Source organism: Aotus nancymaae, unplaced genomic scaffold (genome assembly GCF_030222135.1).
Source record: "Aotus nancymaae isolate 86718 unplaced genomic scaffold, 86718_ANA_hifiasm-v0.15.2.pri h1tg000077l, whole genome shotgun sequence".
NCBI classification, from domain to species: Eukaryota; Metazoa; Chordata; class Mammalia; order Primates; family Aotidae; genus Aotus; species Aotus nancymaae.
In genome coordinates this window covers 908,505-935,991 of record NW_026988492.1, presented here as the reverse complement: position 1 = coordinate 935,991, position 27,487 = coordinate 908,505, and positions in this window count along the sequence as shown.

Sequence of the window (27,487 nt, the reverse complement as noted above, 5' to 3'; positions counted from 1 at the left end):
TCCACTTGGTTGGGGAGATCATTCACCTTCACGGTTTCACATGACACGGCTGACTTCCAAATGTGCCTAACCTAGATGCCGCATTTCAAATTACTTACGGGCTCTCTTCATCTGGATTGCTTTAGTCACTTCAAGTTCCTTAAATCCAACATCAGAATTGTTATCTTCATTTTCAAATGAACTTCTCTTCCTGTCCGCCACTGTGCCCCGGGACGTCTCCCTTTGCTGAACTCCCGCCACACTTCCTGAATAGTTTGACACTTCTTCAGCACTTCGTGACTCCTCTGCTTCTTTCAGAGGCGCTGCCATTCTTCCAGGTTCTCTTGTCAGATATTTCTGGTTAGAAATTTGCAGTCATTCGAAACTCTTATCTTCCCTGTATTTATTTATTTATTTTTATTTCAAAAGCTTTTGGGGTACGTGTGGTTTTTGGTTATATGGATAAATTCTATAGTGGTGCATTCTGAGATTTTAGTGCACCTGTCACCCAAGCAGGGTACGCTTTACCCAATATATGGTTTTTCATCCCTCACCCCCTCCCACGCTGAGAACACACAGCATTCGATTTTCTATTCCTGAGTTATTTCACTTAGAATAATGGCCTCCAGCTCCATCCAAGTTGTTGCGAAGGGCATTATTTCATTCCTTTTTATGGGTGTGTAATATTCCATGGTGTATATTTGCCCCCTTTTTTTTATCCAGTCATTGGTTGATGGGCATTTAGATTGGTTCCGTATCTTTGCAATTGTAGGACTGGTTTGTTCATAGTAATCATAGTGCCTGGAACTGGGGATAGTTTTAGAGGCCCATAAAAATGTTTTAATTTCTTTTTTTTTTTTTGAGACGGAGTTTCACTCTTGTTACCCAGGCTGGAGTGCAATGGCGGGATCTCGGCTCACCGCAACCTCCATCTCCTGGGTTCAAGCAATTCTCCTGCCTCAGCCTCCCGAGTAGCTGGGACTACAAGTGTGTACCACCATACCCAGCTAATTTTTGTATTTTTAGTAGAGACGGGGTTTCACCATGTTGACCAGCATGGTCTCGATCTCTTGACTTTGTGATCCACCCGTCTCGGCCTCCCTAATTTCTTTTAAAATATAAATTAAAAAATTTAGGTAATTTAAAAATAATATGTAATATTAATATATTCATTTTTGTAGTAATAAAATATACATAAAATATTCATTTCTTTCTTTCTTTCTGTTTGTGGAGGAAGGGGCCCATGAAGGCAAAGGTGCCTAATCCTCCGTGACTAATCATTCTTTAGATGTTAGTGATCATTCTCTTTGCATTCATCCCTTTCGTCTTCGTTCTTCTCACTGTGATCAACTTAATCCAGTCCCTCACTGGATTGCTTCTGAATGACACCTACTAAGTGCTATGGAGCCTGTGTTAGTCCATTTTCACACTGTTGATAAAGACATACCTGAGACTGGGTAATTTATAAAAAACAAGAGGTTAATGAACTCACAGTTTCACGAGGCTGGGGAGGCCTCGCAATCATCGTGGAAGATGGAAGTCACGTCTTACATGGCAGCAGGTAAGAGAGAATGAGAGCCAAATGAAAAGGGAAACCCCTTATAAAGCCATCAGATCTTACGAGACTTACTGACTACCGCGAGAATGGTATGGAGGAAACCACCCCCATGATTCCATTAGCTCCCACAGGGCTCCTCCTGCAACGTGTAGGAATTATGGGAGCTACAATTCAAGATGAGATTTGGGTGGGGACACAGACAAATCATATCAGAGCCCTGGGATCACGTGGAGGTTCCCTGGCTTATGATCTGGTTCCTTCCCAGCAGACCCACTGTCAGTTGAAAACACATGTAATATTCCAATAAATCCATCATAAAATCAAAAAATCATAAGTTGAACCATCCGTCATAAGTTGGGCACTGTCTTTCCATATGAACAGGTCGCACAGACAGGAGGTTCTTTATAGAAGCTAAGGAAATCTAAACCTGCCTCACTGATATAATCAAGAGTAGAAGGAACACTGGCCTTCAAGAATACGACGGAAAGTCAAGGATCCTACTGGTTGTGTTCCAGATAGATCTGAGCCTTGGCTTCTTTACCTGTGAACTGGTTGGGTATTTTCTCTACCTTTCTTACACTGTAGCTGAGGGGACCAGATGGCATAGTGGGATTGAAGTAATTGTGTTAATGTTAAGCTGCTCTTCTATGGTAAGGAAGCTCTGCGTCTGTTTCATCGACTCTTAGTACACGAATGCACAGATTCCTTCTTCATGTTACACTCAAGCCCAGCCCGGCTTTGAGGCTGCCTGTCCCTGAGGCCTGCCTCTCTCCCACTCTGGTTCTCACTAAGCTCCTTCGTGCATTTCTCTCCGTCCCCAGCCATCCCCGTATCCCATCTCTGTTCTTGGCAGCTCCCTCGTGGATGTGCTTTGTACAGCTACCTCTCATTTTGGAATGCGTCCTTAACTCACTCTGTGTATTTTCTAACCAGGTTTCATACTCCTTAAGGACAGATGCTATTCTCTTTCTTTATCCCATAGAACCTAGAGAAGCACCCTCCATCTAGTTTATGTAATTATTGATTCCCATGCCTTCAGGTGTGCTGTTCTTCCAACCACAGTGCCTTCTCCTTCCCAGCCACCTCTCCAGAGCCCACTCACCTCTCAGAGTCTCACTCAAGGCCTGAGTTCCTCCTGAAGCGTTTCCACTACTGTGCCCCGGAGATTTCTTCCTTCGCTGAAATTCTGCTGCCCTTCCCGAATGGTTTAGCACCTGGTTGCACAGCGTGCAACTTTCTAGAAGTGAAAGAAGATGATGTGTTTAGGTAGATGCATTGTCTGCGTTGTAAAGGGATTAAACCCGTTTCGGACTGGCGTATTTTGAGCTCAGTATATGTTTTGCCTGATTAAAAATGACCAACGTCAAATTCCCTTCAATGAAATGCAACATAGAGAACATGTGGGTGACTCCGATGTGTATTAAAACTGTATTGATTTTGGACGTTGTTATTTAGAGAATGGCAGTTTGGGGTTTAAAAGCCACCACGGAAATTAACATGTGGCATTGCAGGTCCCAGTCCGGCCTTCACTAAGCTGACTACAGTGTTCTGTGTAATCCACGTGTGGTAACCCAACGCCGCTCCAGGAACCGCGGACCTGACACCTCTCTTCCCTGCCTAATGATGAATTTTCACACTTGTAATGTAATATTTGGCTCTATGCCATAACAGAGACCCAGAGGTGTCAAAACGACTCAATTCCTGAATAACTGAAGAAATTCATGAGTGACCCGAAGGTGCTGATCGGCCCTTATGGGCGGCAACCGGCTGCTGGGGTTGAATGTGAGATGTCTCGGGATTCCTGATGGTATAGGTCTGTTGTGTGAATTCTTTTTGTGGCATAAAGGAAATATCTAATGACAGCAAATTGCTTATTTTGGACCATTCTTGAGCCTGGTTTTAACATTAGGGGGGAAAAACACACCACAGCGGCTAAGAGCCAGAAGAGGAATTTCGTTGGAGCCTGGGTCCGAGGGGATGCCTGCCGCCCACCTCAAGCCTGGAGTCCGGAACTGTGAACGCTGCTGGCTGATGGGTGATCCGCCCAGGATACGCTGTCCCCGGGGCACAGGTCCTGTCGAGTCAGCACTGGGGCTGGAAGCTGCAAGACCTGGGGACTGGGAAGGAAGCGCAATGGAAACAGATCAGCTCCTGATTGGACTCTAGGTGACCATTGATTTCAATGGAGTTTGGGAACACTCAAACATTTTAAGTAGCAGGGCAGGGCGTTTGGGTAAATGGGCAGCCTAGAGACGTAGATATAGCTCCCCTGCTTACGAATATCTTTTAAAATAGACCAGTTTGCCTTCCTATCCTAAAATAACCAGTTCTCCTGTCTTTTCCTTCATCCCTCCCGGCCTTTCTATCTCTCTGTCTCTCTGATATGTACACATACCAGAAACGTAAAAAAGTTTCTGCTAAACATCTGCCAATGGACTTAGAATGCAAAGAACAAAACGAAACAACACCCAGACCCAATGACACGACTCCAGAGAGAGCTGTGGCACTTCTGGAAAGTGAGAGAAGGAGGCCCGCTGTGGCTGACTGATCGCTCCTGCCACGGAAAGGTGAACGTGTCCTCATCTAGGCTCAGGCAGAAAAGAGCTCAGCTTTTCCCGAACTCTGTGAACCAGTGGCCTTAGGATCCCAGCTGTTTGGTTTTATTTATTTATTTATTTATTTAGAGACAGTGTCTCTCTCTGTCACCCAGGCTAGAGTGCAGTGAGTCAATCACGGCTTACTGTAGCCTCAACCTCCTGGGACCAAGCGATCCTCCTGCCTCAGCCTCCTGAGTAGCTGGGACTATGGGCACCTGCCACCATGCCTGGCTAATTAAAAACAAGTTTTATTTTGGTAGAGATTTCATCTTGTTATGTTGCCCAAGCTGGTTTCAAACTCCTGGGCTCAAGTGATCCTCCTGCCTCAGCCTCCCAAGTAGCTGAGACTACAGGTACACATTGGCTCTGAACCATGTATAAGACCCCCCTGCTTGATTCTAATATGATTGCCACATAAATCAGAGACCTGGATGGTGGGGAGGCCTTCCTTTGGGGATCTATCTGTTTCATAGATAGATGAAGTTTCCAGCAGGGAGTTTGCTGAACCTTTCTTTGTAAGGTGGGCATTCTGCTGGGTTTCACAGCAGAGTATCTACATTCCAGATTATAGTAGAAAATAAGGAAGTCAAAAAGCCTCCTTTCCCCAGCCAAACCTTATCACCATCATAAGAATTAAAAGCAGAGGGCTGGGTGCGGTGGCTCACACCTGTAATCCTAGTACTTTGGGAGGCTGAGATGGGTGGATCACGAGGTCAAGAGATCGAGACCATCCTGGTCAACATGGTGAAACCCCGTCTCTACTAAAAATACAAAAATTAGCTAGGCACGGTGGCGCACGCCTGTAGTCCCAGCTACTCAGGAGGCTGAGGCAGGAGAATTGCCTGAACCCAGGAGGCGGAGGTTGCAGTGAGCCGAGATCACGCCATTGCACTCCAGCCTGGGTAACAAGAGTGAAACTCCGTCTCAAAGAAAAAAAAAAAAATTAAAAGCAGAACCACCTTCTGAACCACTGTGGAAGGAAAGCAAACTGGTCTATAAACACACACACACACACACTCTCTCTCTCTCTCTCTCACAGACACACACACTCTCTCTCTCTCTCACATACACACACAAATGCAAAAACTGTAAAAGTAAATATAAAGCAAGATGATATAAATAAAAGAAAAACAGTTACAAGTAATCTAAAATGGGAAGTAGAGGAACTTGAAATGCTGCCTTGGGCTGGGGTGTCTTGAAGCCTGTGCTGGGCACGGGGATGGAGTCAGATTCACCCGCAGGTTGTAGAGTCAGAAGCTGGGGGTCAATCCAAGAGACAAAAATTTAGTATAAAAAATGAAAACAGAAATGTAGGCAGAGTACGCACAAAACGTGCTTCCAAGACAGGTCGGCAGAGTGCAGATATGAGTCCACAGGACAGATATTGAAGTCACTTGACCAGTGCAAGGGGATTTAGCGTGAGGGTTGATACAGAATCTGGAGCAATTTTGTCAATTATGAGGTTAAAGCAGGACTTGATAAAATATCTTTTCCTTTGCAGCAATTGGGAAAAGTGTCAGGCCAGCTCAAAGATGCTGTCTCTGGGAGGTACATCTGGAATGCCCAGTGTAGAGAAAGTGCCTTCGAATGCCACAAAGGGTAAGCAAAGAGAACTTGGGGGAAAAGGTGGGGGCCCCTAGGGGGCGTTCTTGCTGACAGAGTTGTCTATGTGCCTCCCAGTTTTCTCCTTAGCTCTCTTTTGAGTATTTTCCAACCAGGGTCTGCTACTGCTGCCTCACAGAACCATCTTACCAAAGTCACCGCGGGATCTGTTGGCGACTTATCCAGCCCTGTCTTGCTGGCTTACCGAGCACTGGTTTTGTTGACTCTCCCCGCTGAAACGCTGGCTTCCAGGACACCGGGGCCCTGGCTCTCCTTCTGCCCATCTGGCCTCCCCTTCTTACCTCCTTTGCTGTTCTGCCTCCCCTGTTCATCCCCTACATGTTGGAAGAGCTCAGGACACAATCCTCGGACCTCTTAAACAATTTAAAAAATTATGATCTATATTCGTTTCCCAGAAGAAGTCATCCAGTCTCACGGCTTTAAGGTCCCTCTATAAACTGATGAAAAGGAAGGTACAGATCTGGTCTGCATTTGAGTGGCTGCTGGGAAAGCCAAGGCGGGGTTTCCCATCCCATTTACCTGTCTCAATGCCTGGATGAACAAGGCTGAATGGGTCAGGTTTCTCAGCATTGGTGCTATTCACATTTTGGGCCAGATTATTCTCTGTGGTGGAGCTGTCATGTATTATGGGATATATCATAGGAGGTGATATGATATTATAGAATATATTATAGGATGTGATATGATATCATATGATATAGAATATACTGTAGGATATGATATCATATGGTAAGATTTGATAGAATAGTGTGTATTATAGGATATAATATAATAGAATGGGATGTATCATAGGATCGATATGATATGACATTATAGGATATATTATAGGATGTGGTATGATATGATATTATAGGGTGTACTACAGGATCGGGTATATGATAGGACAGGGTGTACTATAGGATAGGATGGGATGGGATGGATGGGATGGGAGGGATGGGATGGGACGGGATGGGATGGGATGGATGGGATGGGATGGGATGGGATGGGATGGGATGGATAGGATGGGATGGGATGGGATGGATGAGATGGGATGGGATGGGATGGATGGAATGGGATGGGATGGATGGGATGGGATGGATGAGATGGGATAGGATGGATGGGATGGTATGGGATGGATGGTATGGGATGGGATGGGATGGGATGGGATGGGATGGGATGGGATGGGATGGATGGGATGGGATGGATGGGATGGGATGGATGGAATGGGATGGATGAGATGGGATGGGATGGGATGGATGGGATGGGATGGATGGGATGGGATGGGATAGGATGGGATGGAATGGGATAGGATGTGATAGGATGGGATAGGATAGGATAGGATAGGATAGGATAGGATAGGATAGGATAGGATAGGATAGGATGGGATGTATTATGGGCTGTTGAGCAGCATTCCCGGCTGGTGCAGATCTCAGCAGCACCCTCCCCTACAGTTGTGGGGACACACAATCAAAAGTGTCTCCAGACATTGCCAAATGTCTCCTGGGGTGCAGAACGACTCTGATGAGAACACCGGTTGGGTAGTGAGAGGTGAAGGCTAGAAATAATTGCCAGAGAGAAGGAGTAAAGGCTGGATGTGAGTACTCTGTAAGTGGGATTGATGTACAAATTAAACGTGCAACATTCAAGCTAGAGAAAAAGGAGGATCCTGAGGTACAGTCTGTTAACCTTCTGATTGTCAAAAATATTTCATGTGGAGTTGGTACCAAAGTACTCCTCAGGAAACAATGTCTCCAAGGGCCAAGCTGACTGCTTATTTTACATAAAATTTCTGTATTTATGAAGGGGTGAATAAGGTAAGTGGTTGGCTAGAAAAGTCAAAATTCTTAATGTTTATTTGCTTGATTGCCGACCTTTTCAATAATTTTGTTTTTCCATTTAATGTTGCCAGGTGAACTGAGTATTCCCTGTGGACTTACACGTACGTAAGCCCAGGACTCTTTTTAGCTCAGTAGATGCGTTTCTAGGGCCAATTTACACGGCCGATCGAGATCACCTGATAATGCACCGATCGCAACATGATTGTTTTAGTGTGACTGCCTAGGACGATGGGTCACTCACTGTCACGATAGATGAGCACATTAAATGGAAGGTTGAAGGCTAGTTATACAGAGTTCCTCAGTGTTCAGTATTCCCCTCTTCTTCCTTCTTTCCCTCTTTCATTCTCAATTTCCGTTAATTTCTTCTTCCCTTATTAATAATAATATTCTTTTGCTGACACAGAGAAAAAGACAAGCAGTGGATTAGAGAAGTAAATATAGGAAGAGAACTGTATATTTTTGACAGCAGTTGGAAGGAATTGGAGTGTTTAAAACAGACCAAACGTTCAAGTCTCTGTATGATCACAGGCCTGTTATTACTCCAGAATTCTTTCTGGAGTAGAAAGAGATGGCAGATTCATTCTGCTCCTAATGTTATCTTTTGTAAATCTTCGCCTTGCTTTAGAATATTTCCATAATGAAGTCCAGACAATGCTTGCATTTTGCAGCTTTTATTGAAGTAGTGATTTTTGTTATTTTAATTCACAAATATAAAAATTTGCCAATATTAATCCGATTTTGCTTTCTGTAAATTCAGATGGTTTAAAAATAAGAGCCATGGTGGAAAAATATGTGTGATGCTAAACTGATTATGAAAATATTGGAAGTGAATGTTTAAGAGGAAGCAGGAAGTTTGAAAAAGTCTTGATTATGTTTTCATAAATATTTGTTTAGAAGGTGCGGCAAATTCCATTATGTAAACATTGTTAAAATCAGCCTTTTCCTCTTTTCCCCATGAGTTTTGCAGAATTTCTAACCACATTGCCCCTCTCTCCACTCACCACTGCAAATTTGCATGTTGTGAGGCTGCATGTTTAATAACTATGTAGAAGTGAAAAATTAAAGGCAGTTGTATACACAGCTTTTGTGCATATAACATTAGCCATGGTATTAGAAACACAAATGGAATTAATGGATAGGTCCCATTTATGACATCTCAATGGCCTCTGAAGGGAGTGTTCAGATTTCACAAATTCTTTCTTTCTTTCTTTCTTTTTTTTTTTTTTTGAGACAGAGTCTCTCTGTGTCACCCAGGCTGGAGTGCAGTGGTGCGATCTCAGCTCACTGCAATCCCTGCCGCCTGGGTTCAAACGATTCTCATGCTTCAGCCACCCAAGTAGTTGGGATTACAGGCGTGGGCCACCATGCCCAGCTAATTTTTGTATTTTTTAGTAGAGACAGGGTTTCACCATGTTGGCCAGGCTGTTCTCAAATGCCTGACCTCAAGTGATTCACCCACCTTGGCCTCCCAAAGTGCTGGGATTACAGGTGTGAGCCACAGTGTCCGGCCACAAATTCTTTCTTTTTAATCTAGTTTTTAAAGTTTTATTTCATTTTAGATTCTGGGGACGCACGTGCATACTTGTTCCATGGGCGTGCTGTGTACTGGTGAGAACTGGGCTGCTAGTGAACTCAGCTCTCAAATAGTGAATATTGTACTCAATAGGTCATTTTTCAACCCTTTCCCTTCCCACCTTCTTTTCTGGAATTTCCAATGTTTATTATTTCCATCTTTATCAGGCATCACAAATTCTTTTTTTTTTCTTGAGACAGGATCCTGCTCTGTCGCCCAAGCTGGAGAGCAGTGGTGCGATCGCAGCTCATGGGAGACTTGACATCCAAAGCTCAAGCCATCCTCCCACCTCGGTCTCCCAGAGCCCACATCCTTCTGACAGACTGGGGGAATATGCTTCAGCTCATGAGATAGAAATGAACCTTGGTGCACATTTGCATTTATTTTGCTTAAGAGAGCTGAATGGTGTTTTCAGAGGTAGATTTACTAATTAGATTCCTAAAGAGTGAACCAAGGGCAAGACTTTATCGAGAAAAAGCAAGTGTCTTTCAGACAACTTGTTCAAATGCCTATGGCCTTGCGTTTTCTTCCCCCTAGTTAAAAGCGCACTATTTAAAAACTGTCCTAGAGATGACAAGAGGCTGTTTTTTTTTTGGTGACTGAGGAACATCTTTCCATGACTGCAAAGTTTCCCGCAGTGGGAGTACCCCCAGTTACGAGCCTGGCTCAGGCGATTTGGAATCCCTGACTGAATCCTGGGAAAGTCACAGGTTTTCTCTGGACCTTTGGTTCCTTATCTGTAAAATAAGGTGGTTGAAACAGAAACCCTGCAAGCTTCTTTCTGGCATCCCGTGATGACACTCTTCCAGTCCTTAAGCGGGATGATTACGGCAAATGAGGGAAACTTCTGGGGAACTGAATTGCTTTAGATGATGAATTTTGAGCTGGTGAACTTCTGTTTTTGGTACAAATTAATCTTTTTCTCTGCTCGGTTCCTCTGGGCATCAAAGCAAACACAATTCTCTGCCTTTTTTTCCCCCTAAATTTGCCTTATTCAGTTTTCACAAATGAATGCAGCTATCATCGGCTAATCAGCTTTAGGAGAGGAGAATGAACTAGCTGAATGATGACAGCTTAGTAGGAAATCTGTGCCTCGTTCATCTATCTTGTTGCTATATTTTGTTGCTAAAGAGATAAACAGTTTGTGGCAAATCATGGTGCGAGTCAGGATTTTGGCAGAAGACAGATTTTGTAGACTCAGAAAAAAAGGTGTTTGTGTCTAGCCCTGAATCCAAGCTTCTGACTGAATGGATGAGAGATCAAATGAACTTTTCCATTTATTCATTCTGTTTCATCTCGGAGCTTCGCCTGGGTCAGGGCATCGTACTCTCCAGTCATCGCCTCCGACCTTGGCGTGCTTAATTTTCTCTCTTGTGTCATTACCTAAACTCCAAAAACTCCACTTACTTCACAAAACCCTTCTCAACCAATTGAATCAAAATTGGTGCATTCCAAACCGCTCTCCTCCAACCCTTGGTTTTGATAAAGGAATAGAATAAAGAAGGGAGTCATATACTCATTTTGCTTTAAAGAACTTTCATTTACTCCAATGCGTTTGAAAGGTTAAACATCATTTCTATGCCTGTTCTTTTTGGAATATTGTCTCACTAAGACTGAGGAAAATGTCCTTGAATGCTTTAATTCGATTTTCAAGAAGCGTGTTCTCCAAACTCCACGTTTTGGCCTTACTCAAACTTTAATCTCCATATATCCTAGAATATTTTTAAAAAATGTGTTTTTCCTGCAAGCGTAAGTTAGACAATGCTCAGGTGAATAAATAACCATCTCAAATGACTGCTGCAGGAAGAATGCTTGGTAGCATTAAACCGGTCAATACTGCAAAAATTGGAGCAGCAGTTTTAGTTTCCAGCTTTAAGCAAGAAGCTGATCTTCTCCATAAAATGATGTTAACCACCCCTTGCCCTGGTCCCCACCAGCTCTGCTCCCCTCCCTGTCCCTCGCCAGTTACCATAGGGCAGAAGCTGATTGGACAGAGGGAGCCCGTATTACGTCGTCCTGTTAGAGAGACAGTAATTGCGGCCGTGTGGGCTCATGGTCAGAATTTGGCAAGGGTGCTAGAAGACAGCAGGTCAGGTATCGTGGCTCACACCTGTCATCCCAGCACTTTGGGAGGCTCAGGCAGGCAGATCACTTGAGCCCAGGAGTTTGAGACCAGTCTGGGCAACATAGTAAGACTCTGTCTAGAAAAAATTTAAAAACTAAGCCAGGTATGGTGGCATATGCTTGTAGTTCCAGCTACTCGGGTGGCTAAGGTGGGAGGATCACTTGATCCCACAAGGTCGATGCTGTGCCGTGACTGTGCCACTGTATTCCTACCTGGGTGACAGAGCAAGACCCTGCCTCAAACAAAAAAAAAAAAAAAGAGAGAGAAAAAGCAAGAGAGAGAGGGACAGCAGGGACTTCAGTAGAAATCCATACACAAAATGCAGCCATCAAGCACACGGGGAGCTCCCTGTATAAAGAGGCAGATATTCCTGGCTGGGTGCGGTGGCGCAAACCTGTAATCTCAGAACTTTGGGAGGTTGAGGCTGGCAGATCACTTGAGGTCAGGAGTTCGAAATCAGCCTGGCCAACAGGGTGAAACCCTATCTCTACTAAAAATACAAAAATTAGTTCGGGGTGTGACACATCCCTACAATCCCAGCTATTCAGGAGGCTGAGGCAGGAGAATTGCTGGAACCTGGAAAGCAGAGTTTGCAGTGAGCCAAGATTACCTGTGCGGCAGAGCGAGACTCCCATCTCAAAACAAAAACCAAAACAGAAACAGACATTCCAGAGTGACCACGGGACACGGAATCAGTGCGTGGCCACACTCAGGGGATTTCACAAGCTCTTTCCCGAGGAGAACTGGAGGCGGATGTCAAGATCCGGTGTGAATTCTTTGGGATACAATGACTATAATTGGCATTTTATGTTACCTGGATTCCTGAATGTGAATCCAGTTATTCTCAAGAAATTTGCATTGTTTCAAAAATCCTCATAAAGCCTGGATATGGTGGCTCATGCCTGCAATCCCAGCCATATGGGAGGCCAAGGTGGGAGGATCGCTTCAGACCAGGAGGTTGAGTCCAACCTGGGCAATGTAGTGAAGCCCTGTATCTAAAAACAAAATTTAAAAATTAGGTGGGTGTGGTGGTGCACACTTTAGTCCTAGCTACTTGGGGGACTGAGGCAGGAGAATTACTTGAGCCCAGGAGTTTGAGGCTGCAGTGAGCTTAGCTGCTGCAACAAATAACCGCGATTGATTCAATAGCTTAATACCCTACCAGTTTCTCACTCGCAAGATGGTCCAGTGTAGATGTTTGTGGCCAGCAGGGACGTTTGTATCACATGGTGATTTAGGGACCAATCCCTCCCACCTGTGGATCTGTCCCATCATAGGGGTTCAAGCTGTCTTCATTGAGATGCTGGAAGCGGGAAGCAGCGTTTTCCCTGCGGTTGTCATTGAGGTTGACCCCTTGTCACTCAGTGCAGCCTCAGAAAAGAAATCTGCGCTTATCTGATTAATCTGTGTTTGATGTCGGGCACTGCTACCAGTTAAAGATAATAAGCATAGCTGGGTGTGGTGGTGGCTCCCGCCTGTAAACCCAGCGCTTTGGGAGGCCGAGACAGGCTGATCACCTGAGGTTCGAGACCAGCCTGGCCAATGTGGTGAAACCCCGTCTCTACTAAAAATACAGAAATTAGCCAGGCAGTGGTAGCACATGCTTGTAGTCCCAGCTATTTGGGAGACTGAGGCAGGAGAATCGCATGAACCTGGGTGGCGGAGGTTGCAGTGAGCCGAGATCACGCCGCTGCCCTCCAGCCTGGGTGACAGAGAGAGACTCTATATCAAAAAAAAAAAAAAAAAAGAAAAAAGATGATAAGGGTAGAAAAATGGAGATAATAAGGAGAAATGCAAAGCAACCAGAGACCTGATCTTATTGTCAGGCTGCTAAGAACCTGGAAGACACCTTACTTCTGAACTTTCTAATGTAAAAATTAGCAAACTTTTTTTTTATAGTTGTAGCCACTTTGCATCAAATTTCTATTATTTCACATCAAAGAAACTCTTACCTCTAGGAGCTTCCGTTTCATGGTGACGGGAAGTGAAATTTCATTAAGTGATTTTTGTTTGCAGTCATCACGTGCCAGGCCCTAGGCTTGGTACTACGCGGTGGGTGCATTTATGGAGAAGACAGAATGTTTTGTTCTTAATGAGTTTTCAGCACTTTTTTTTTTTTTTTTTGAGACAGAGTCCACTCTGTTGCCAGGCACCAAGCTCGAGTACAGTGGCACAATCTCGGCTGACTGCAACCTCCGCCTCCTGGGTTCAAGCAATTCTCCTGCCTCAGCCTCCCGAGTAGCTGGGATTACAGGCACGCGCCACCGTGCCCAGCTAGTTTTTGTATTTTTAGTAGAGACGAGGTTTCACCATGTTGACCAGGATGGTCTCGATCTCTTGACCTCGTGATCCGCCCGCCTTGGCCTCCCAAAGGGCTGGGATTACAGGCTTGAGCCACGCGCCGGCTTCAGCACATTTTAGATAAGCAATATGGAATGAAACTATTGCCGAGAACACTTAGGTTTTCCACAGCCCTTTGGCGCTGTTTTCCATGAGCGACTGTTTGCTATATCCGGATCTTTGTAATCAAGCTTATCCGTTTGATTTAGGGTATAGTTTGGATGTTTGTGCCTTCCGAATCTCGTGCTGAAATGTGATCCCCAGTGTTGGAGCTGGGGCCCAGTGGAAGGCATTTGGGTCACGAGGGCCGATCCCTATTGAATGGCTTGATGCCCTTCCTGGAACCATGAGTGGGTTCTTGCTGTATGAGTTCAGGTGAGAGCTGAGCGCGGCACCTGCCCCATCTCCTGTTCCCTTTCATCATGTGATGTACCTGATCCCCCTTCACCTCCTGCCAGGAGTGGAAGCTTCCTGAGCCCTCACCAGAGGCAGATGCCAGCAGCATGCTCCTTGTACAGTCTGCAGAACCACGAGCCAAATAAACCTCTTTGTAAATTACCCGGTCTCAGGTATTCCTTTATAGCAACGCTGGTGAACACAGTTTATCACTGAGATTTTTCTATTTGCGATTATAAGAAAACACGTACTGCGAATGTAACTGAAGTGAGTCAGAGGCTTTTGTCAGTTTCCAAAATATTATTTATCAGGAGTATTTGATGCTTGTATGTTACATGTAAAAAAATAACAAGTTTGTTATTGACCAGATCTCAAACTGATTGCACGTCCGCTGTGCATTGGGGATTATTTCATTGTCAGTTGTAGTAGCTGCTCAAGCTGAAACGGTTTATTTTGCCACTCACTTGACTGCTAACTGTTAAATTTTACTGTGTTTTTGGAGCATGAGTATATCCTAGAAGCACGTACTTGCCTATGAGAATTCCAGTGCGCTCCTAACTGACCCTGATAGGTCTGGCTTTGTTGGTGAACTTGAACAGAAGGATATCCCATTGCTTTTGTTGTCTTTCTTTAAGAAAATGACATAAGGTGCACAGTGATTGCAGAGCTTCCCTTAATCCCCAGTAAAAAGTTGGCCTTCGGAATTAATTCAGCATTGATGTATTGCTTCGTGACCCACATCGGTCAATTTACTAATAATGGAAAAATGCTTTGGGTTCATTAATAGCTATTTGGAACATTCCCAGGGTAAAAAAAATACAGTGTCTATTATTATTAATCACAAAATGACCCTTTTACCGTTTAGAAATTGTACAGAGCATTACGATGAAGTTTATTTCGGTTCAGAACTTGATTACAGTCCTGCCCATCTGCGGTAGGAATTTCCGTGTGGAGCTCCAACCACGCGTTTTTATTGCTTGGGCTTCAGCAGTACTGAGAGCACATTGTTAGCAAAAATAGTCCATTAATCTCAGTGGCAACAGTTTAGTTTAGCCCATCCCTATAAATCCATGATACAAGTTTTAACATGATGCAGATGTTACTGTGATTCTAGAGATGAACACTTTCTTTATTCTGTGCTATCCCAGTTCATGAGTATACTTTCTCCCTTGGGCAGAAAATGAAAGCGCTCACAAGACTTATTTTTAAAGGCATTTTTTTTCCTCTTCTTCAGTATGTGGGAATTAAATAAATTTCTCTGATGTTGGCTTTGCCATGGATGCTTTTCTTGAGCTGAATATAAGCGTAATTCTGTGTTTTAGGTTTTACTTGATTCTTTTTGCAGTATACTAATGCATTTCCTCAAGAGTAAAATTGAGCGGTGGAGGGTGGGATCATTCATTCATTCATTCATTCATTCAACACATGTTTATTGAGGACTTACGATGTTCCAGAGAGTCTTCCAGGTTCCAGGGGCACAGGTGAAAACAGCAAGCAGTGTCCAGTCCCATGCAACATTTAGTTGGTACTTACAGGGAAAAGAACGGCTCTGAAGAACATCAGCCTAATTAACTTTGGTTCCCGGGAAAACAGAATAAACTAATCAGCTAAAAATAGCTTGGAAAAAATAGATGACAAAGCAATTCAGTTAAGAGTAGAATATTTAGGCTGGAGTCAGCCAGATAATCTGTGTATAATTATACATTATATATTGTATACAAAGTATATGTATAATAATATATGTTGCATCATATGTAATATGTAACATACAATTGTATATATAATTGTTATATACTATATATAATATATAATTGTATATTATAGTTTTAATAATTTATTTTATATATATTACACAAATATAAAAGTTTGTGAGGACTGCTACAGCAAAATCCCACAGACTGGGTGGCTCAAACAACAGTAATGGATTTTCTCACGGTCCCGGAGGCTGGATGTCTGAAATCAAGGTATCTGCAGGGTTGGTTTCTTGTGAGTCTTCTCTCTTTGGCTTCCAAATGGCTGTGTTCTCCCTGTGTCTCCATTTGTTTGTGTTTACATTTCTTTTTTTTTTTAGAGAGGGGGTCTCATGCTGTCGCGTAGGCTGGAGTCCAGTGGAGCGATCATGGCTCACTGCAGCCTCGAACTCCTGGGTTCAAGTGATGCTCCTGCCTCAGTCTCACCAAAGCTTTGTGGTTACAGGCCTGAGCCACCATGCCCAGCCCCAAATTCCTTCCTCTGAGAAACCAGTCGTATTGGAATAGGGCCACCCTAATCACCTCATTTTAACATAATCACCTCTTTAAAGGCCCTGTCTCCAAATACAGCCACAGTTTGAGGTACTGGGGTTAGAACTTCAACATGTGAATTTTGCGGGGACACAGTTCAGCCCATAATGACATAGGGGTATAAATTTTGTGTTTGTTGAAAGGTGAGGATGACTTTTAAATCTTCCTGCAGAGTGCTGCTATCTGCCTTATTATATGATATGAGACCTGTTCTTATTTATGAAATGGGAATGCGGTGACAGACCCCTTTCCACCAGGTTACGCACTATAACAGTGAGCTACAGAAAGAATTGTAAAATATCTAATATTGAGAAGTGCTCCAAAGATACTCAATGTGCTGTGAGGCTCTTTGATAAAAATCTTTAAATAAATTTTGCACACCAATAAGTCTGAATTATAATTATATTGCATTACTGTTCCCGCCACGAGCACATTTATGACAAAGTTGGGAGCTCCGCAAGCACTTTCTGCATGCTAGGATTCTAGAAAGCCGACCCGAGGAAACAGAGGTAAGGGACTCAACACTCATTAGCTTTTTGAATTTATCAGAAACGTGAGCTTTGAGATTTTATGCCTGCCGCTTTCTACCTTCGTAAACCTAGGAGCTTATGTTCAAACTCAATTTTTGAACTTTGGAGAATGGGTTTCTAGTCTTGCGCTTGAACTGTGTTGTTGAAGACTTTCATGTAAAATATCTGTGTTTGGTTGTTCAGTGTGGGGTTTGTTCAAAGCAAATGATGCCTCCTAATTTTGGGATGATGTGCACATCTGGGTTGGGAGAATTCTCTACACAAGGGAGAGAAAATTTGATGACATTACTTTTTGTATGTCCAAAAAGAAATAAAGACCTTAGTTGTGATTTTGGTATAAACAGATGGTGTAAAAAGTTGTGATTTTGGCATAAACAGATAAAATCACATTTTGGGAACCACTCTTTGGGAAGCAGTGATTGAGATGGGCCTCGGGAGAGGGGTTCCTGCCGCTGAAGTGTGTAACGCTCTGTGTCTGTCTTCGCCGTCCTAGCCCTGGCTTGTGTTCCCTCCTGCCCGGGTTCCTGCTGAAGCCCTCGCCTCCCTGCCCATCCTTCCCACTCACGCAGGCAGCAGAGAGATCTGCCCAAAACGCCATCTGATCGCACTGCTCCCCTACTCCTGGAAACCTTTGAGTGATTCCTCATTCCTTAGAGACCAATGTTCATCTGAGGTTGATGTCTATCTCTCATGTTTCACGCCTTCCTCTCAATTCCCTCTTCACCTCTGAACCCTGAGCCGAACCACAAATCCCACTTCCTTTCCTCTGAGCCTCTGTTCAAATGGTCTTCTATTCTTTGAATACCGTCGTTTCTGTCACCTGTCCAATCCATTTCTTCAGTTGCAATCCTCCCTGGGAACCTTCTCAGATCACCTCGACACAACCAACTTTGTTAGCTGCTGGACGTCTCACCATTTACCCTGTATCTGAGCATTTTATTGTGTACCAGATTTTCTTGTAGACTGCAACCTAAAAGAGTAGAATTGTATCTCAATCATGGGTCATTTGTTCCCCAATACAGAGGCCAAAGTGCATTGTACAGAGGACATCCTCAACAAATACTAACTGATTTGTAGAAATGAAGCCATCTAGCTATTGATGATGAAAATTAATCCCGTCTGTAAAGGTTCTGGATATGCTGTCCGTGCCATGCAGTTTGAAGCCGTAACTTCTCTACCAGACAAGTGAACTGGGATGTGACTGAGCCGTGGAGCTGTTGAAAGGTGATCTTGCTCCTCAGAGATGAGTGGATTTCCAGTTTAGGAGGCTCAGTTTGTTCCTGAGTAATGGTAATAATGAATGAAGTGGAGATATGGCATTCTTCCTGTACTTGGTGGTTTTGACAGATGAATGTTAACATCCAGTAAAGCATAACAAACTAGAATTGGTTTTCTTTCAAAAGCAATGGCTTGTTTGGAAAGTCTTGATCCAGTTGGATCTGCAGCGTGGAGTTTCTGTAGTCACACTTGGTGATGGGCCCTGAATTCGGATGTCATTTCTACATACTCCTTTATATTGTTGTTCTAATTGAGCATCACTTTCTATTCACAGAGTTCATTTGTGGCAAATGCCTCATGAAATTGCCTAGGATTTAATGATTGAGCCTGGTCTGCTTGTAGAAAGTATTTTATGGGTGGTTTGCACAGACTGAAGACATTATATTTACTATATTTTAAAATATATTTTAGCTTTCATCTTTTTTTCTAATGATTATGTATTTAATTATTTATTTTTGTTTCTGAGACGGAGTCTTGCTCTGTGGCCCAGGCTGGAGTGCAGTGGCACGATCTTGGCTCACTGCAACCTCCGCCCCCTGGGTTCAAGCAGTTCTCCTGCTTCAGCCTCAGAATAGCTGGGATCACAGGCATGTGCCACCACGTCCGGCTGATTTTTGTATGTATTTTTTAGTAGAGATAGGCCAGGCTGGCCTTGAACTCTTGACCTCAGGTGTTCCGCCCACCTTGGCCTCCCAAAGTGCTGGGATTACAGGAGCGAGCTATGGCGCCTGGCCCAAATTGACTTTAATGTGATACCCTTCGAGTATACAATTTCTTACTGATGTTCACAGTGGTATTTCTCACTGTCCTTCCTAGAGGAGTCAAGTGGATTTACCTGCTGTACGATGAACACTCTGATAGGATTTTGCCCATACTCTCCGCTGATCTGCACTCATGTCTTCATCTTCCTTTTGTCTATTTCAATTGTGCCTGTGTTATTTTGATATTCCTAGTACTGTTTAATTTCTCTTGTACCTGATCAGTTTTGCCAGTAGTTTATTCATTTTGAATTTTTTCCCCTAAGAACTGACTTTTGCTTGTGTTGTTTCTTTTCATCGATTTTTTTGTCATCTTTTTAATTGATTTCTATATGGATCTTTACGATTTCCTTCTATCTAAGTCCTTCAGATTTGTCTGTGGTTTTTTTTTGTTCCGTCTGTTCATAAATTTTTTAATTATATTATTGAGTTGTAATTTCCAAAACAAAATTCATGACTACGTATATAATTAAGTGAGTTTCAGCAGATTTACAGAGTTGTGCAATTGTTGGTACAATTCAGTTCCGGAACTTTTCTATTATTCCCAACATTTCTCTTGAGCCTGCTTTTAGTCTTTGCTCCCACTCTTCCTCCCACAAGTCCTAAGGAACCACTGATCTACCTTCTGTATCTAATAAATCTGCCTTTTCTGGACATTGGCTATAAACAGAATAATACAATATGTAATTTTGGGGGTCTGGCTTGTTTCATTTTGCAAAATGTTTTTGAGGTTCATCCATATTATACCATGTATTGGCATCTTGTTCTTTTTTACTGCTGACTAGTATTCTGTGTATAGATTTACAAAATGTTATGTATGCATCGACTGGTTGATGGTCATTTGGATTGTTTCCAGTCTTTAGCTATTATGAGCAATGCTGCTGTGAACATTATACAAGTCTTTGTGTGATTACATAGTTCCATTTCTTTTGGGTATGTTTCTAAGAGTAGAATTGCTGAGTTGTATGGTAATTTTCTATTTCACTTTTTAAGAAACTGCCCAGCAGTATTCCAAAATGTCTATGCTATTTTACATTCAGCAATGAATGAGAGTTTCGGTTTCTCCATATTCTTACCAACACTTGACGTCGTCTGTCATTTTAAATACTGTCATTCTAGTAGATGTATAGTGGTATTCTCAGTGTGGTTTTAAGGTGCATTTCCCTAATGTTTAATGTTGTTGAACACTTTTTTATGTGCTTATTAGTCATTTATATATCTTCTTGGGTAAAATGTCTACTCAAGTGTTGGCCGTTTAAAAAACTGAGTGTTTTGTCTTTTTATGTTGAGTTGAAGAGTTCTTTACATATTCTGTATGTAAAGATTTAGAAATACCCCTAGTTTGTAGCTTGTCTTTTCAATTACTTGTGTCTTTAGAAGCAAAACATTTTTAACTTTAATGAAGCCCGATTTAATAATTTTTAAAAATGATTTATGCTTTTAGTATTGTATCTAAAAACTCCTTGCCTGATCCCAGATCATAAAGATATTCCCCTATGTTTTCTTTCAGAAATTTTTATAGTTTGAACTCTTAATTGAGGATTCTAGTATCCAATTTGAGTTTTTTTGTGTATGTTGTGAGTTACGAGTCTTAAGTTCTTTCTTTTCTTTTTTTTTTGCTTATAGACATCCAGTGGTCTCAGTAATTGTTGAAAGGACTGTCCTTTCTCCACTGAATTATCTTGGCAATTTGTCAAGAATCAATTGAATGTAACTGTAAGCATTTATTTCTGAATTCTCCATTCTGTTCTATTGATCCCTGCCTATTTTACACAAACATCAAATCGTTAATGATTGTGGCTTTATAGTAAGTTTGAAAATTGGGTCGTGTGTGTCTTCCAACTTGTTCTTTTTCAAAACTGTGTCTATTCTGTAGCTCTTTTTGCATTTTCATCCACATTTTAGGATTAACTTGTCAATTTTCTACAGACAAGATGATTAGATTTTAATAGAAATTATGTTTAATCTATAGATCAATTTGGGAAGAATTGTCAACAGTTTGACTGTGATATGATTTCTTTGTGCTTAGCCTGCTGGGGTATCTTGAGCTTCTTGGAGCTGTAGGTTATCTTTTCTTTTCATCAAGTTTAGAAAATTTTAGGCCATTATTTCTTCAAATATTTTCTGCTGCTTCCTTTTCCTTTTCTTCTGGGAATACCATTACAAGTGTGTTGGTGCCCTTCACATTGTTCCACAGGTCTCTAATGCTTTGATAGCTTTTTTCTTCAATCTTTTTTTTTTTCTATTTCTATTGATCTATACTTACATTTACTGATTCTTTTTTTGCATGTTAAATCTGCCAAGTATTCTCCTAATGAATATTTCATACTTGTTATTGTTCTTTTAATTTCAGAATTTCCATTTGGTTCTTTTTAAAAATAATTTTTCTCTATTCAGATTATGTGCTGAGTCATTATTGTCACAGTTTCCTCTAATCTTTAAACACGATGTTCTTTAATTTTTAAGATATATTTATAATAGCTGCTGTGAAGTCTTTGACTACTTAATCCAACATCTGGAAACACTCAGACAGTTTCTGTCAACTGCTTTTTTTTTTCCATGAGAAATACTTTCATATTTCTCGCTATGTCTACCAACTTATGTTGTTGTTGTTGAATTCTGGATATTTAAATAATATATCATTTTAACCACAGAATCTGATTTTTCTCCCTGCGGTTTGTCTGTTGTTTAATTACTCGCCTGGATTAAATCTGAGAAGTCTGTCTCCCTACAACGTGTACATGCTGATATCTCTGCTCAGCTGACTTTTTATTTTTAAGGCTCGTTTCCTAGGGTTTGTTTCCATGTCTGCCTATCTTGGTGTTCAGTCAACGATTAGACAGAGGCTGAGCGCAGGTGCTTTAGGCCAGTAAGGCTTCTTTACTTTGTGCCACTGGATTTAAATGTGGGTCAGGGAGCACAATCAGACTCGGTCTGCTTTGAAGTCCACTTCAGGTTTTGTTTTATGCCAGCCCTCTTGCATCTCCTCTGAGCACGTGCAGGGCTCCATCAACTAGGACTATATGGGTGGACTGGATCTCCCCTGGGCTCTGTTGCTCATACACAAGGTTTGCAGCAACTTGGAACACGCAGAAGACCTTATGAGTCCTCCTCCGGGTGTCTCACCTCCTAGAACTCCTCACCAAATTCCTGAATAAACCAGTGGTTCATTACTTGCCTTCACCATGACTGCGTTCTCAGGTTAGCAGAGCCACCAGCCTTCGCTGTTTACCAGGTTTGACTATATGATTTGCAGGTTCTAGTACAAAACGAAAATTGCTAAAAAAATCGTTATTTATGTTATGTCTGTTGATTTAGAAGCTATAGATTGTATTGCTATTTTTTAAATCGATAAAAAATACATCCTACATTATATATATTTTTTGACAAGGCTTAAAGTTATTCAGTTTTTCTCCTTTCTAAACATGACATGAATTTTGGCATTTGTTCCATTAACTGCAGTTTCTATTTCTCTTTTTTGATTGCCATCGAGAGTTTTGTCTTGATGTGTGTTTTTTTTTAAAAACAGAAAGAACTAAATCACTTTTTAATTAAATTAAGCAATATTTTATCATCCTTTAAGTGTTCATTAAGTTCAGACCTCAGAAAATGAGCGCTTTTGGTTTTTGAATGTCTAGAAATAGCTGCATTTTGTTCTTACCTTTGAGGGATTGTTTGGCATAAGCTTCTCGATTGAGAGTTGCTTTACCCCCTCTCATTTACGTCGGCATCTGTTGAACCTGCTGCTGATGCCAGTCTAATCATTTTTCCTCTGTAGATGATCTGTCTTTTCTCTCTAGTGGATTATTAGATTTTTCTTTAGTATTAGTGTTTACTGTAATGTGTCTGTGTATATGTTTTCTTGACTTTATCTTGTTGAGTACTTAGAATGCATTTTTGATTTGAGCACCCATTTCTGAAAACTTCCCAGTTGTTATCCCGTCTTCTTTTTTTTGAGACGGAGTTTCGCTCTTGTTACCCAGGCTGGAGTGCAGTGGCACGATCTCGGCTCACCGCAACCTCCGCCTCCTGGGTTCAGGCAATTCTCCTGCCTCAGCCTCCTGAGTAGCTGGGATTACAGGCACACGCCACCATGCCCAGCTAATTTTTTGTATTAGTAGAGACGGGGTTTCACCATGTTGACCAGGATGGTCTCGATCTCTTGACCTCGTGATCCACCCGCCTCGGCCTCCCTTTTATCTCTACTAATATGTCCGTTCTTTCCATTGTCTTTTCTGTAACTCACTTTATTTATTTATTATCACTTTTGTAGAGCTGGGGTCTTGCTGTGTTGCCTAGGCTGCTCTTAAACACCTGGCCTCAAGCAATCTTCCTGCCTCAGCCTCCCAAACTGCTGGATTACGGGCATGAGCCTCTGCATTTGGTCATAATTCACTTTAGACGTATATTAGAATCACGGTTCTCAGCAGGAAGCAATTTTACCCCCCAAGGGATATTTGGCAAAGTCCAGAAACATGATTGGTTTTGACAACTTGGGGATGCTATTGATTTCAACTGTGCCGAGGCCAGGGATGCTGCTCAACATGCTACAGAGCACAGGACAGTGCCGCCACCCCCAAAACACAACACAGAATTATCCTTCCCAAATGCCAACAGCTCCCGGCTGAGGATGTCACCTGAAAACCACTCTCAAATTGTAAATTAATTTTTTGTCTATTTAAAAAAAAACCCTCTATTTCTTTATACTGTGTTTTAGGTGACTTCCTTAGTAATGTTCTTTATTCTCTCATTTAGTTTCTGTTTTCATTTTAACATTTATCCAGTTGAGTTTCTTTCTAAAATTTAGTAGATTATATTAGTCATTTTTAAGATATTTGGATGATTCTTTTTTTTTTTTTTTTTTTTTTTTAGAGACGGAATCTTGCTCTGTCACCAGGCTGGAGTGCAGTGGCGCAATCTCGGCTCACTGCAACCTCCGCCTCCTGGGTTCAAGCAATTGTTCCGCCTCAGCCTCCCGAGTAGCTGGGACTACAGGTGCGCGCGCGCCACCATGCCCGGCTAATTTTTGTATTTTTACTAGAGACGGGGTTTCATCATCATGGCCAGGATGGTCTCGATCTCTTGACCCCGTGATCCGCCCACCTCGGCCTCCCAAAGTGCTGGGATTACAGGCGTGAACCACCATGCCCGGCCTGGATGATTCTCTTTTTTTGGGCTATTTCTCTCACCACCAATAATTTCTTACTTTCTTTTAATGAGAGTTATTCCATTTCTCTCTTTCAACATCTAAACATACTTACATTAAAGTCTATATTATATTGTTTCATCACATTGTTTTTACCTGGAATATATTTACCTTCTGTCTTTGACCATTCAGGCGGCTGTAACAAATATACCATAGACAAGGTGGCTTATAAACAATAGGTATTTATTTCTCACAGCTCTGGAGGCTGAGAAGTCCAACATCAAGGTGCCAGGAGATTCTGTGTCTGGTGAGTATTGGTCTCTTGGTTCACAGATGGCTAGCTTCCTGCTATGTCTACATGACAGGAGGTGGAGGGAAATTATTTGGGGCCTTTTTCATTAGGACACTAATCTTATTCATGAGGGTTCCACACTCATGACCTGATCACTTCCCAAAGGGCCCCATCTCCTAATATTTTTACATTGGAAGTTAGGTTTCAACATACGAATTTCAGGGGCACATGAGCATTCAGTCCATAGCATTTTCTCCCTGCCCCTCCGAATTCATGTCCTCACATGCAAAATACATTTATTCCAGCCCAACAGTGCCCCCCCGCCCCAATTTCAACTTGTTCCAGCATCAACTCAAAAGTTCAAAATTCAACATCTCATCTGAATGTCATCTAAATCAGATATGGGTGCAACGCAGGCTACAATCCATCCTGAAGCAAATTCCCCCCTAGTTATAAGCATGTGGAATCAAATAAGTTACCTGCTTCCAAAACATGATGGTAGGGCAGGCAGAAGGCAGGCATTCCCCTTCCAAAACGGAGACATAGGAAAGAAAAGAGAAGTGATAGGTTCTATGCCAAAACCTACCAAGGCGAATCCGCTAGGCCTGAAGCCTTGAGATTGATCTTCTTAGGTCTGACGATCTGCCTTTCGGGCTCAATGGGGTGGAGGTCCCACCTTCCAGAGCCTGTCTTCTGGACACAGTGGGGCTTTGGTCCTGCGCCTACTGCTTTCCCAGGAAGAAGTTGAGCCCTCAAGGCTCTGGGTTGGTCTGCCCCATGGATTTGGGAGATTCTTTCCTAATGGTGACCCCTGCCTGGACTCCACCCCCATGACTCCAAGGGATATTTCTCCTGTCCTCTGAAATCTAGGAGGAGGCATCCACATCCTCTGGGCTGAGCATTCTTTGTTTGCTACCAAAGATTGCTGCCTGTGCCCTCCAGAAGGATGACCATCATGGCCTGTGGCACACGTGGGTCTACCAGAGCCACGCTTGAGGTGACTGAGGAGCTTGGTGCTGGAACATGGGGAGTGGAGTCTGTGATGTTAGGTGGTGCTGGGCAGTGTGCACCAACATTCCACAGGCAATGGAGTCCCCTCCTTTGCATGCGCCCATTGTCTTGAACAGTACTACCTGGTGGAAGCTGCTGACTGATCGTATCAAATGGTCACGGGGCCACACCCTTAGTGTTTCTTCAGAACACACTTTCTCATTTTTTGCAATAAATTCCCAAGCAGCCTAGGAATTTCCCACACTTCTTTTTTTTTTTTTCTAATTTAAGTTGGAATTTCTCATATTTCTAAGTTCTTTTTTTTTTCATTTTGATTAACAATTCCACCTTTAGGCCATTTCTCTCTTTTCTTATCTTACTATAAGCAGTCAGGAGGAACCAGGTTGTTCCTTCAACATTTTCCCTAGAGTTTCCTAAGCCAAATCTCCAATCTCGTCACTCTCATGTCCTACCTTTCACAAAACACGAGGACAAGAACCAATTTAGCTAAGTTTTTTACCATTTTATAACAAAGATCTTTCCTCTCACTTCCTTTCCAGGCCTCATCAGAATGGCCCTTAAGGGTCCATATTTCTATCAACATCCTATTCAGGATTACTCAGGAATTCTCTGAGAAGATTGAGGCTTTTTCTACAGCCATCTTACTTTCTTTCTGAGTCCTCACTCTGCGATCACCTATGGTGAGGTAGTCTTTTCCTAGCATGAACACCCAAACGCTTTCTGCCTCTATCCATTGCCCAGTCTCAAAGCCACTGGCATATCTTTAGGTATTTGTTACAGCAGCACCCCCATTTCCTGGTACCAGTTTCTGTTAGTTTGTCTGGGCTGCTGTAACACAACATCATTACCTGGCAGCTGATAAATGATACATTTATTTTCCACAGTTCTGGAGGCTGGGAAGCCCAAGACCAAGGCACCAGCAGACAGGGTGTCCAGTGAGGCCTGCTTCTGACTTTCCAGGAGAGTGTTTTCGTGCTATAACCTTACATGGTAGAAGGGGTGGGAGCTCTCTGAGGTCTTATAAGGGCATCAATTCCATTCATAAGGGTTCTGCCCTCATAACCTAATCACCTCTCAACGACCCCATCTTCAAATACCAACACATTAGGGGTTAGGATTTTAACATACAAATTTTTGGGAAATGCAAACATTTATAGTACTTCCATGTAAAAAATTTTATGACTATTCTATTTGTATTAGATTTTTTCCCCCACACTTTTTCAAATTTAGATTTTCAGGTTCATTTTAAATGGTAAGTTTTATGTTTAATTTTTTTTTTTCTATTTCTCTCTGTTCTTACTTCCCTTTGTTGGGTTTTTCAGTTTTCTCTCCTGAGATCTCTGGGCCCCTGTCCAGACCAGGTATTATGATGTTATTTTTGGCGTTCCTATCCCAAGTCATAGTAAGGAGAGTGCCAATTTTGTCCCAGGACCAGCAGGCAGTTTACTTAAGTTTTGGACATGAGACTGTGTCTGGGCTTGTCTACTTTTGTAGGTGTGTAGCTTGTTCAAATCTGTTTTTAAGGGGGTGTTTATATTCCACCATAAAGCACCATCCCAGCTTCTGACTTCAAGCCTATCCCCGCTTGGCCATGTGACTTAGAGAACGCCTGACTTCCTGGGACCCACAGGTACCAAACGTTGGCTACCACCTCCACAGGCTTGTGGCTTCGCTCAACTTCCTGTTTCGGTTCCCTCTTCTGCGGCTCTCTTTCTTTTGTTGTTGAAACTATTTTTTTGTTTTAATTTCAATATTTTGTTTTATTTATTTACTTTTTGATAAAGGGTCTCACTCTGGAATACAGTAGTACAATCATAGCTCACTGCAGTCTCCAACTCCTGGGCTTAAGCAATTCTCCCTCCTCAGCCTCCCAAGTAGCTGAGACTACAGGTGCATGTCACCATACCTGGATATTTGGGTTTTCCTTAATTTTTTGTAGAGGAGGGATCTCACTATGTTTTCCAGACTGGTCTTAAACTCCTGGGCTCAAGCAATCCTCCTGCCTTGGCCTCCCAAAGTGCTAGGATTATAGGCATGAGCCACTGCACTGGCCTATATTTTATTTATCATTGCCATGTGTTTGAAAGAGAGAGGATACTTCAAATTATGAATTCACTACACTACCATGTCCAGTAGATTTAAAATTTGAAAAACAACTTCTAATGCTTATAATTTCTTTCAA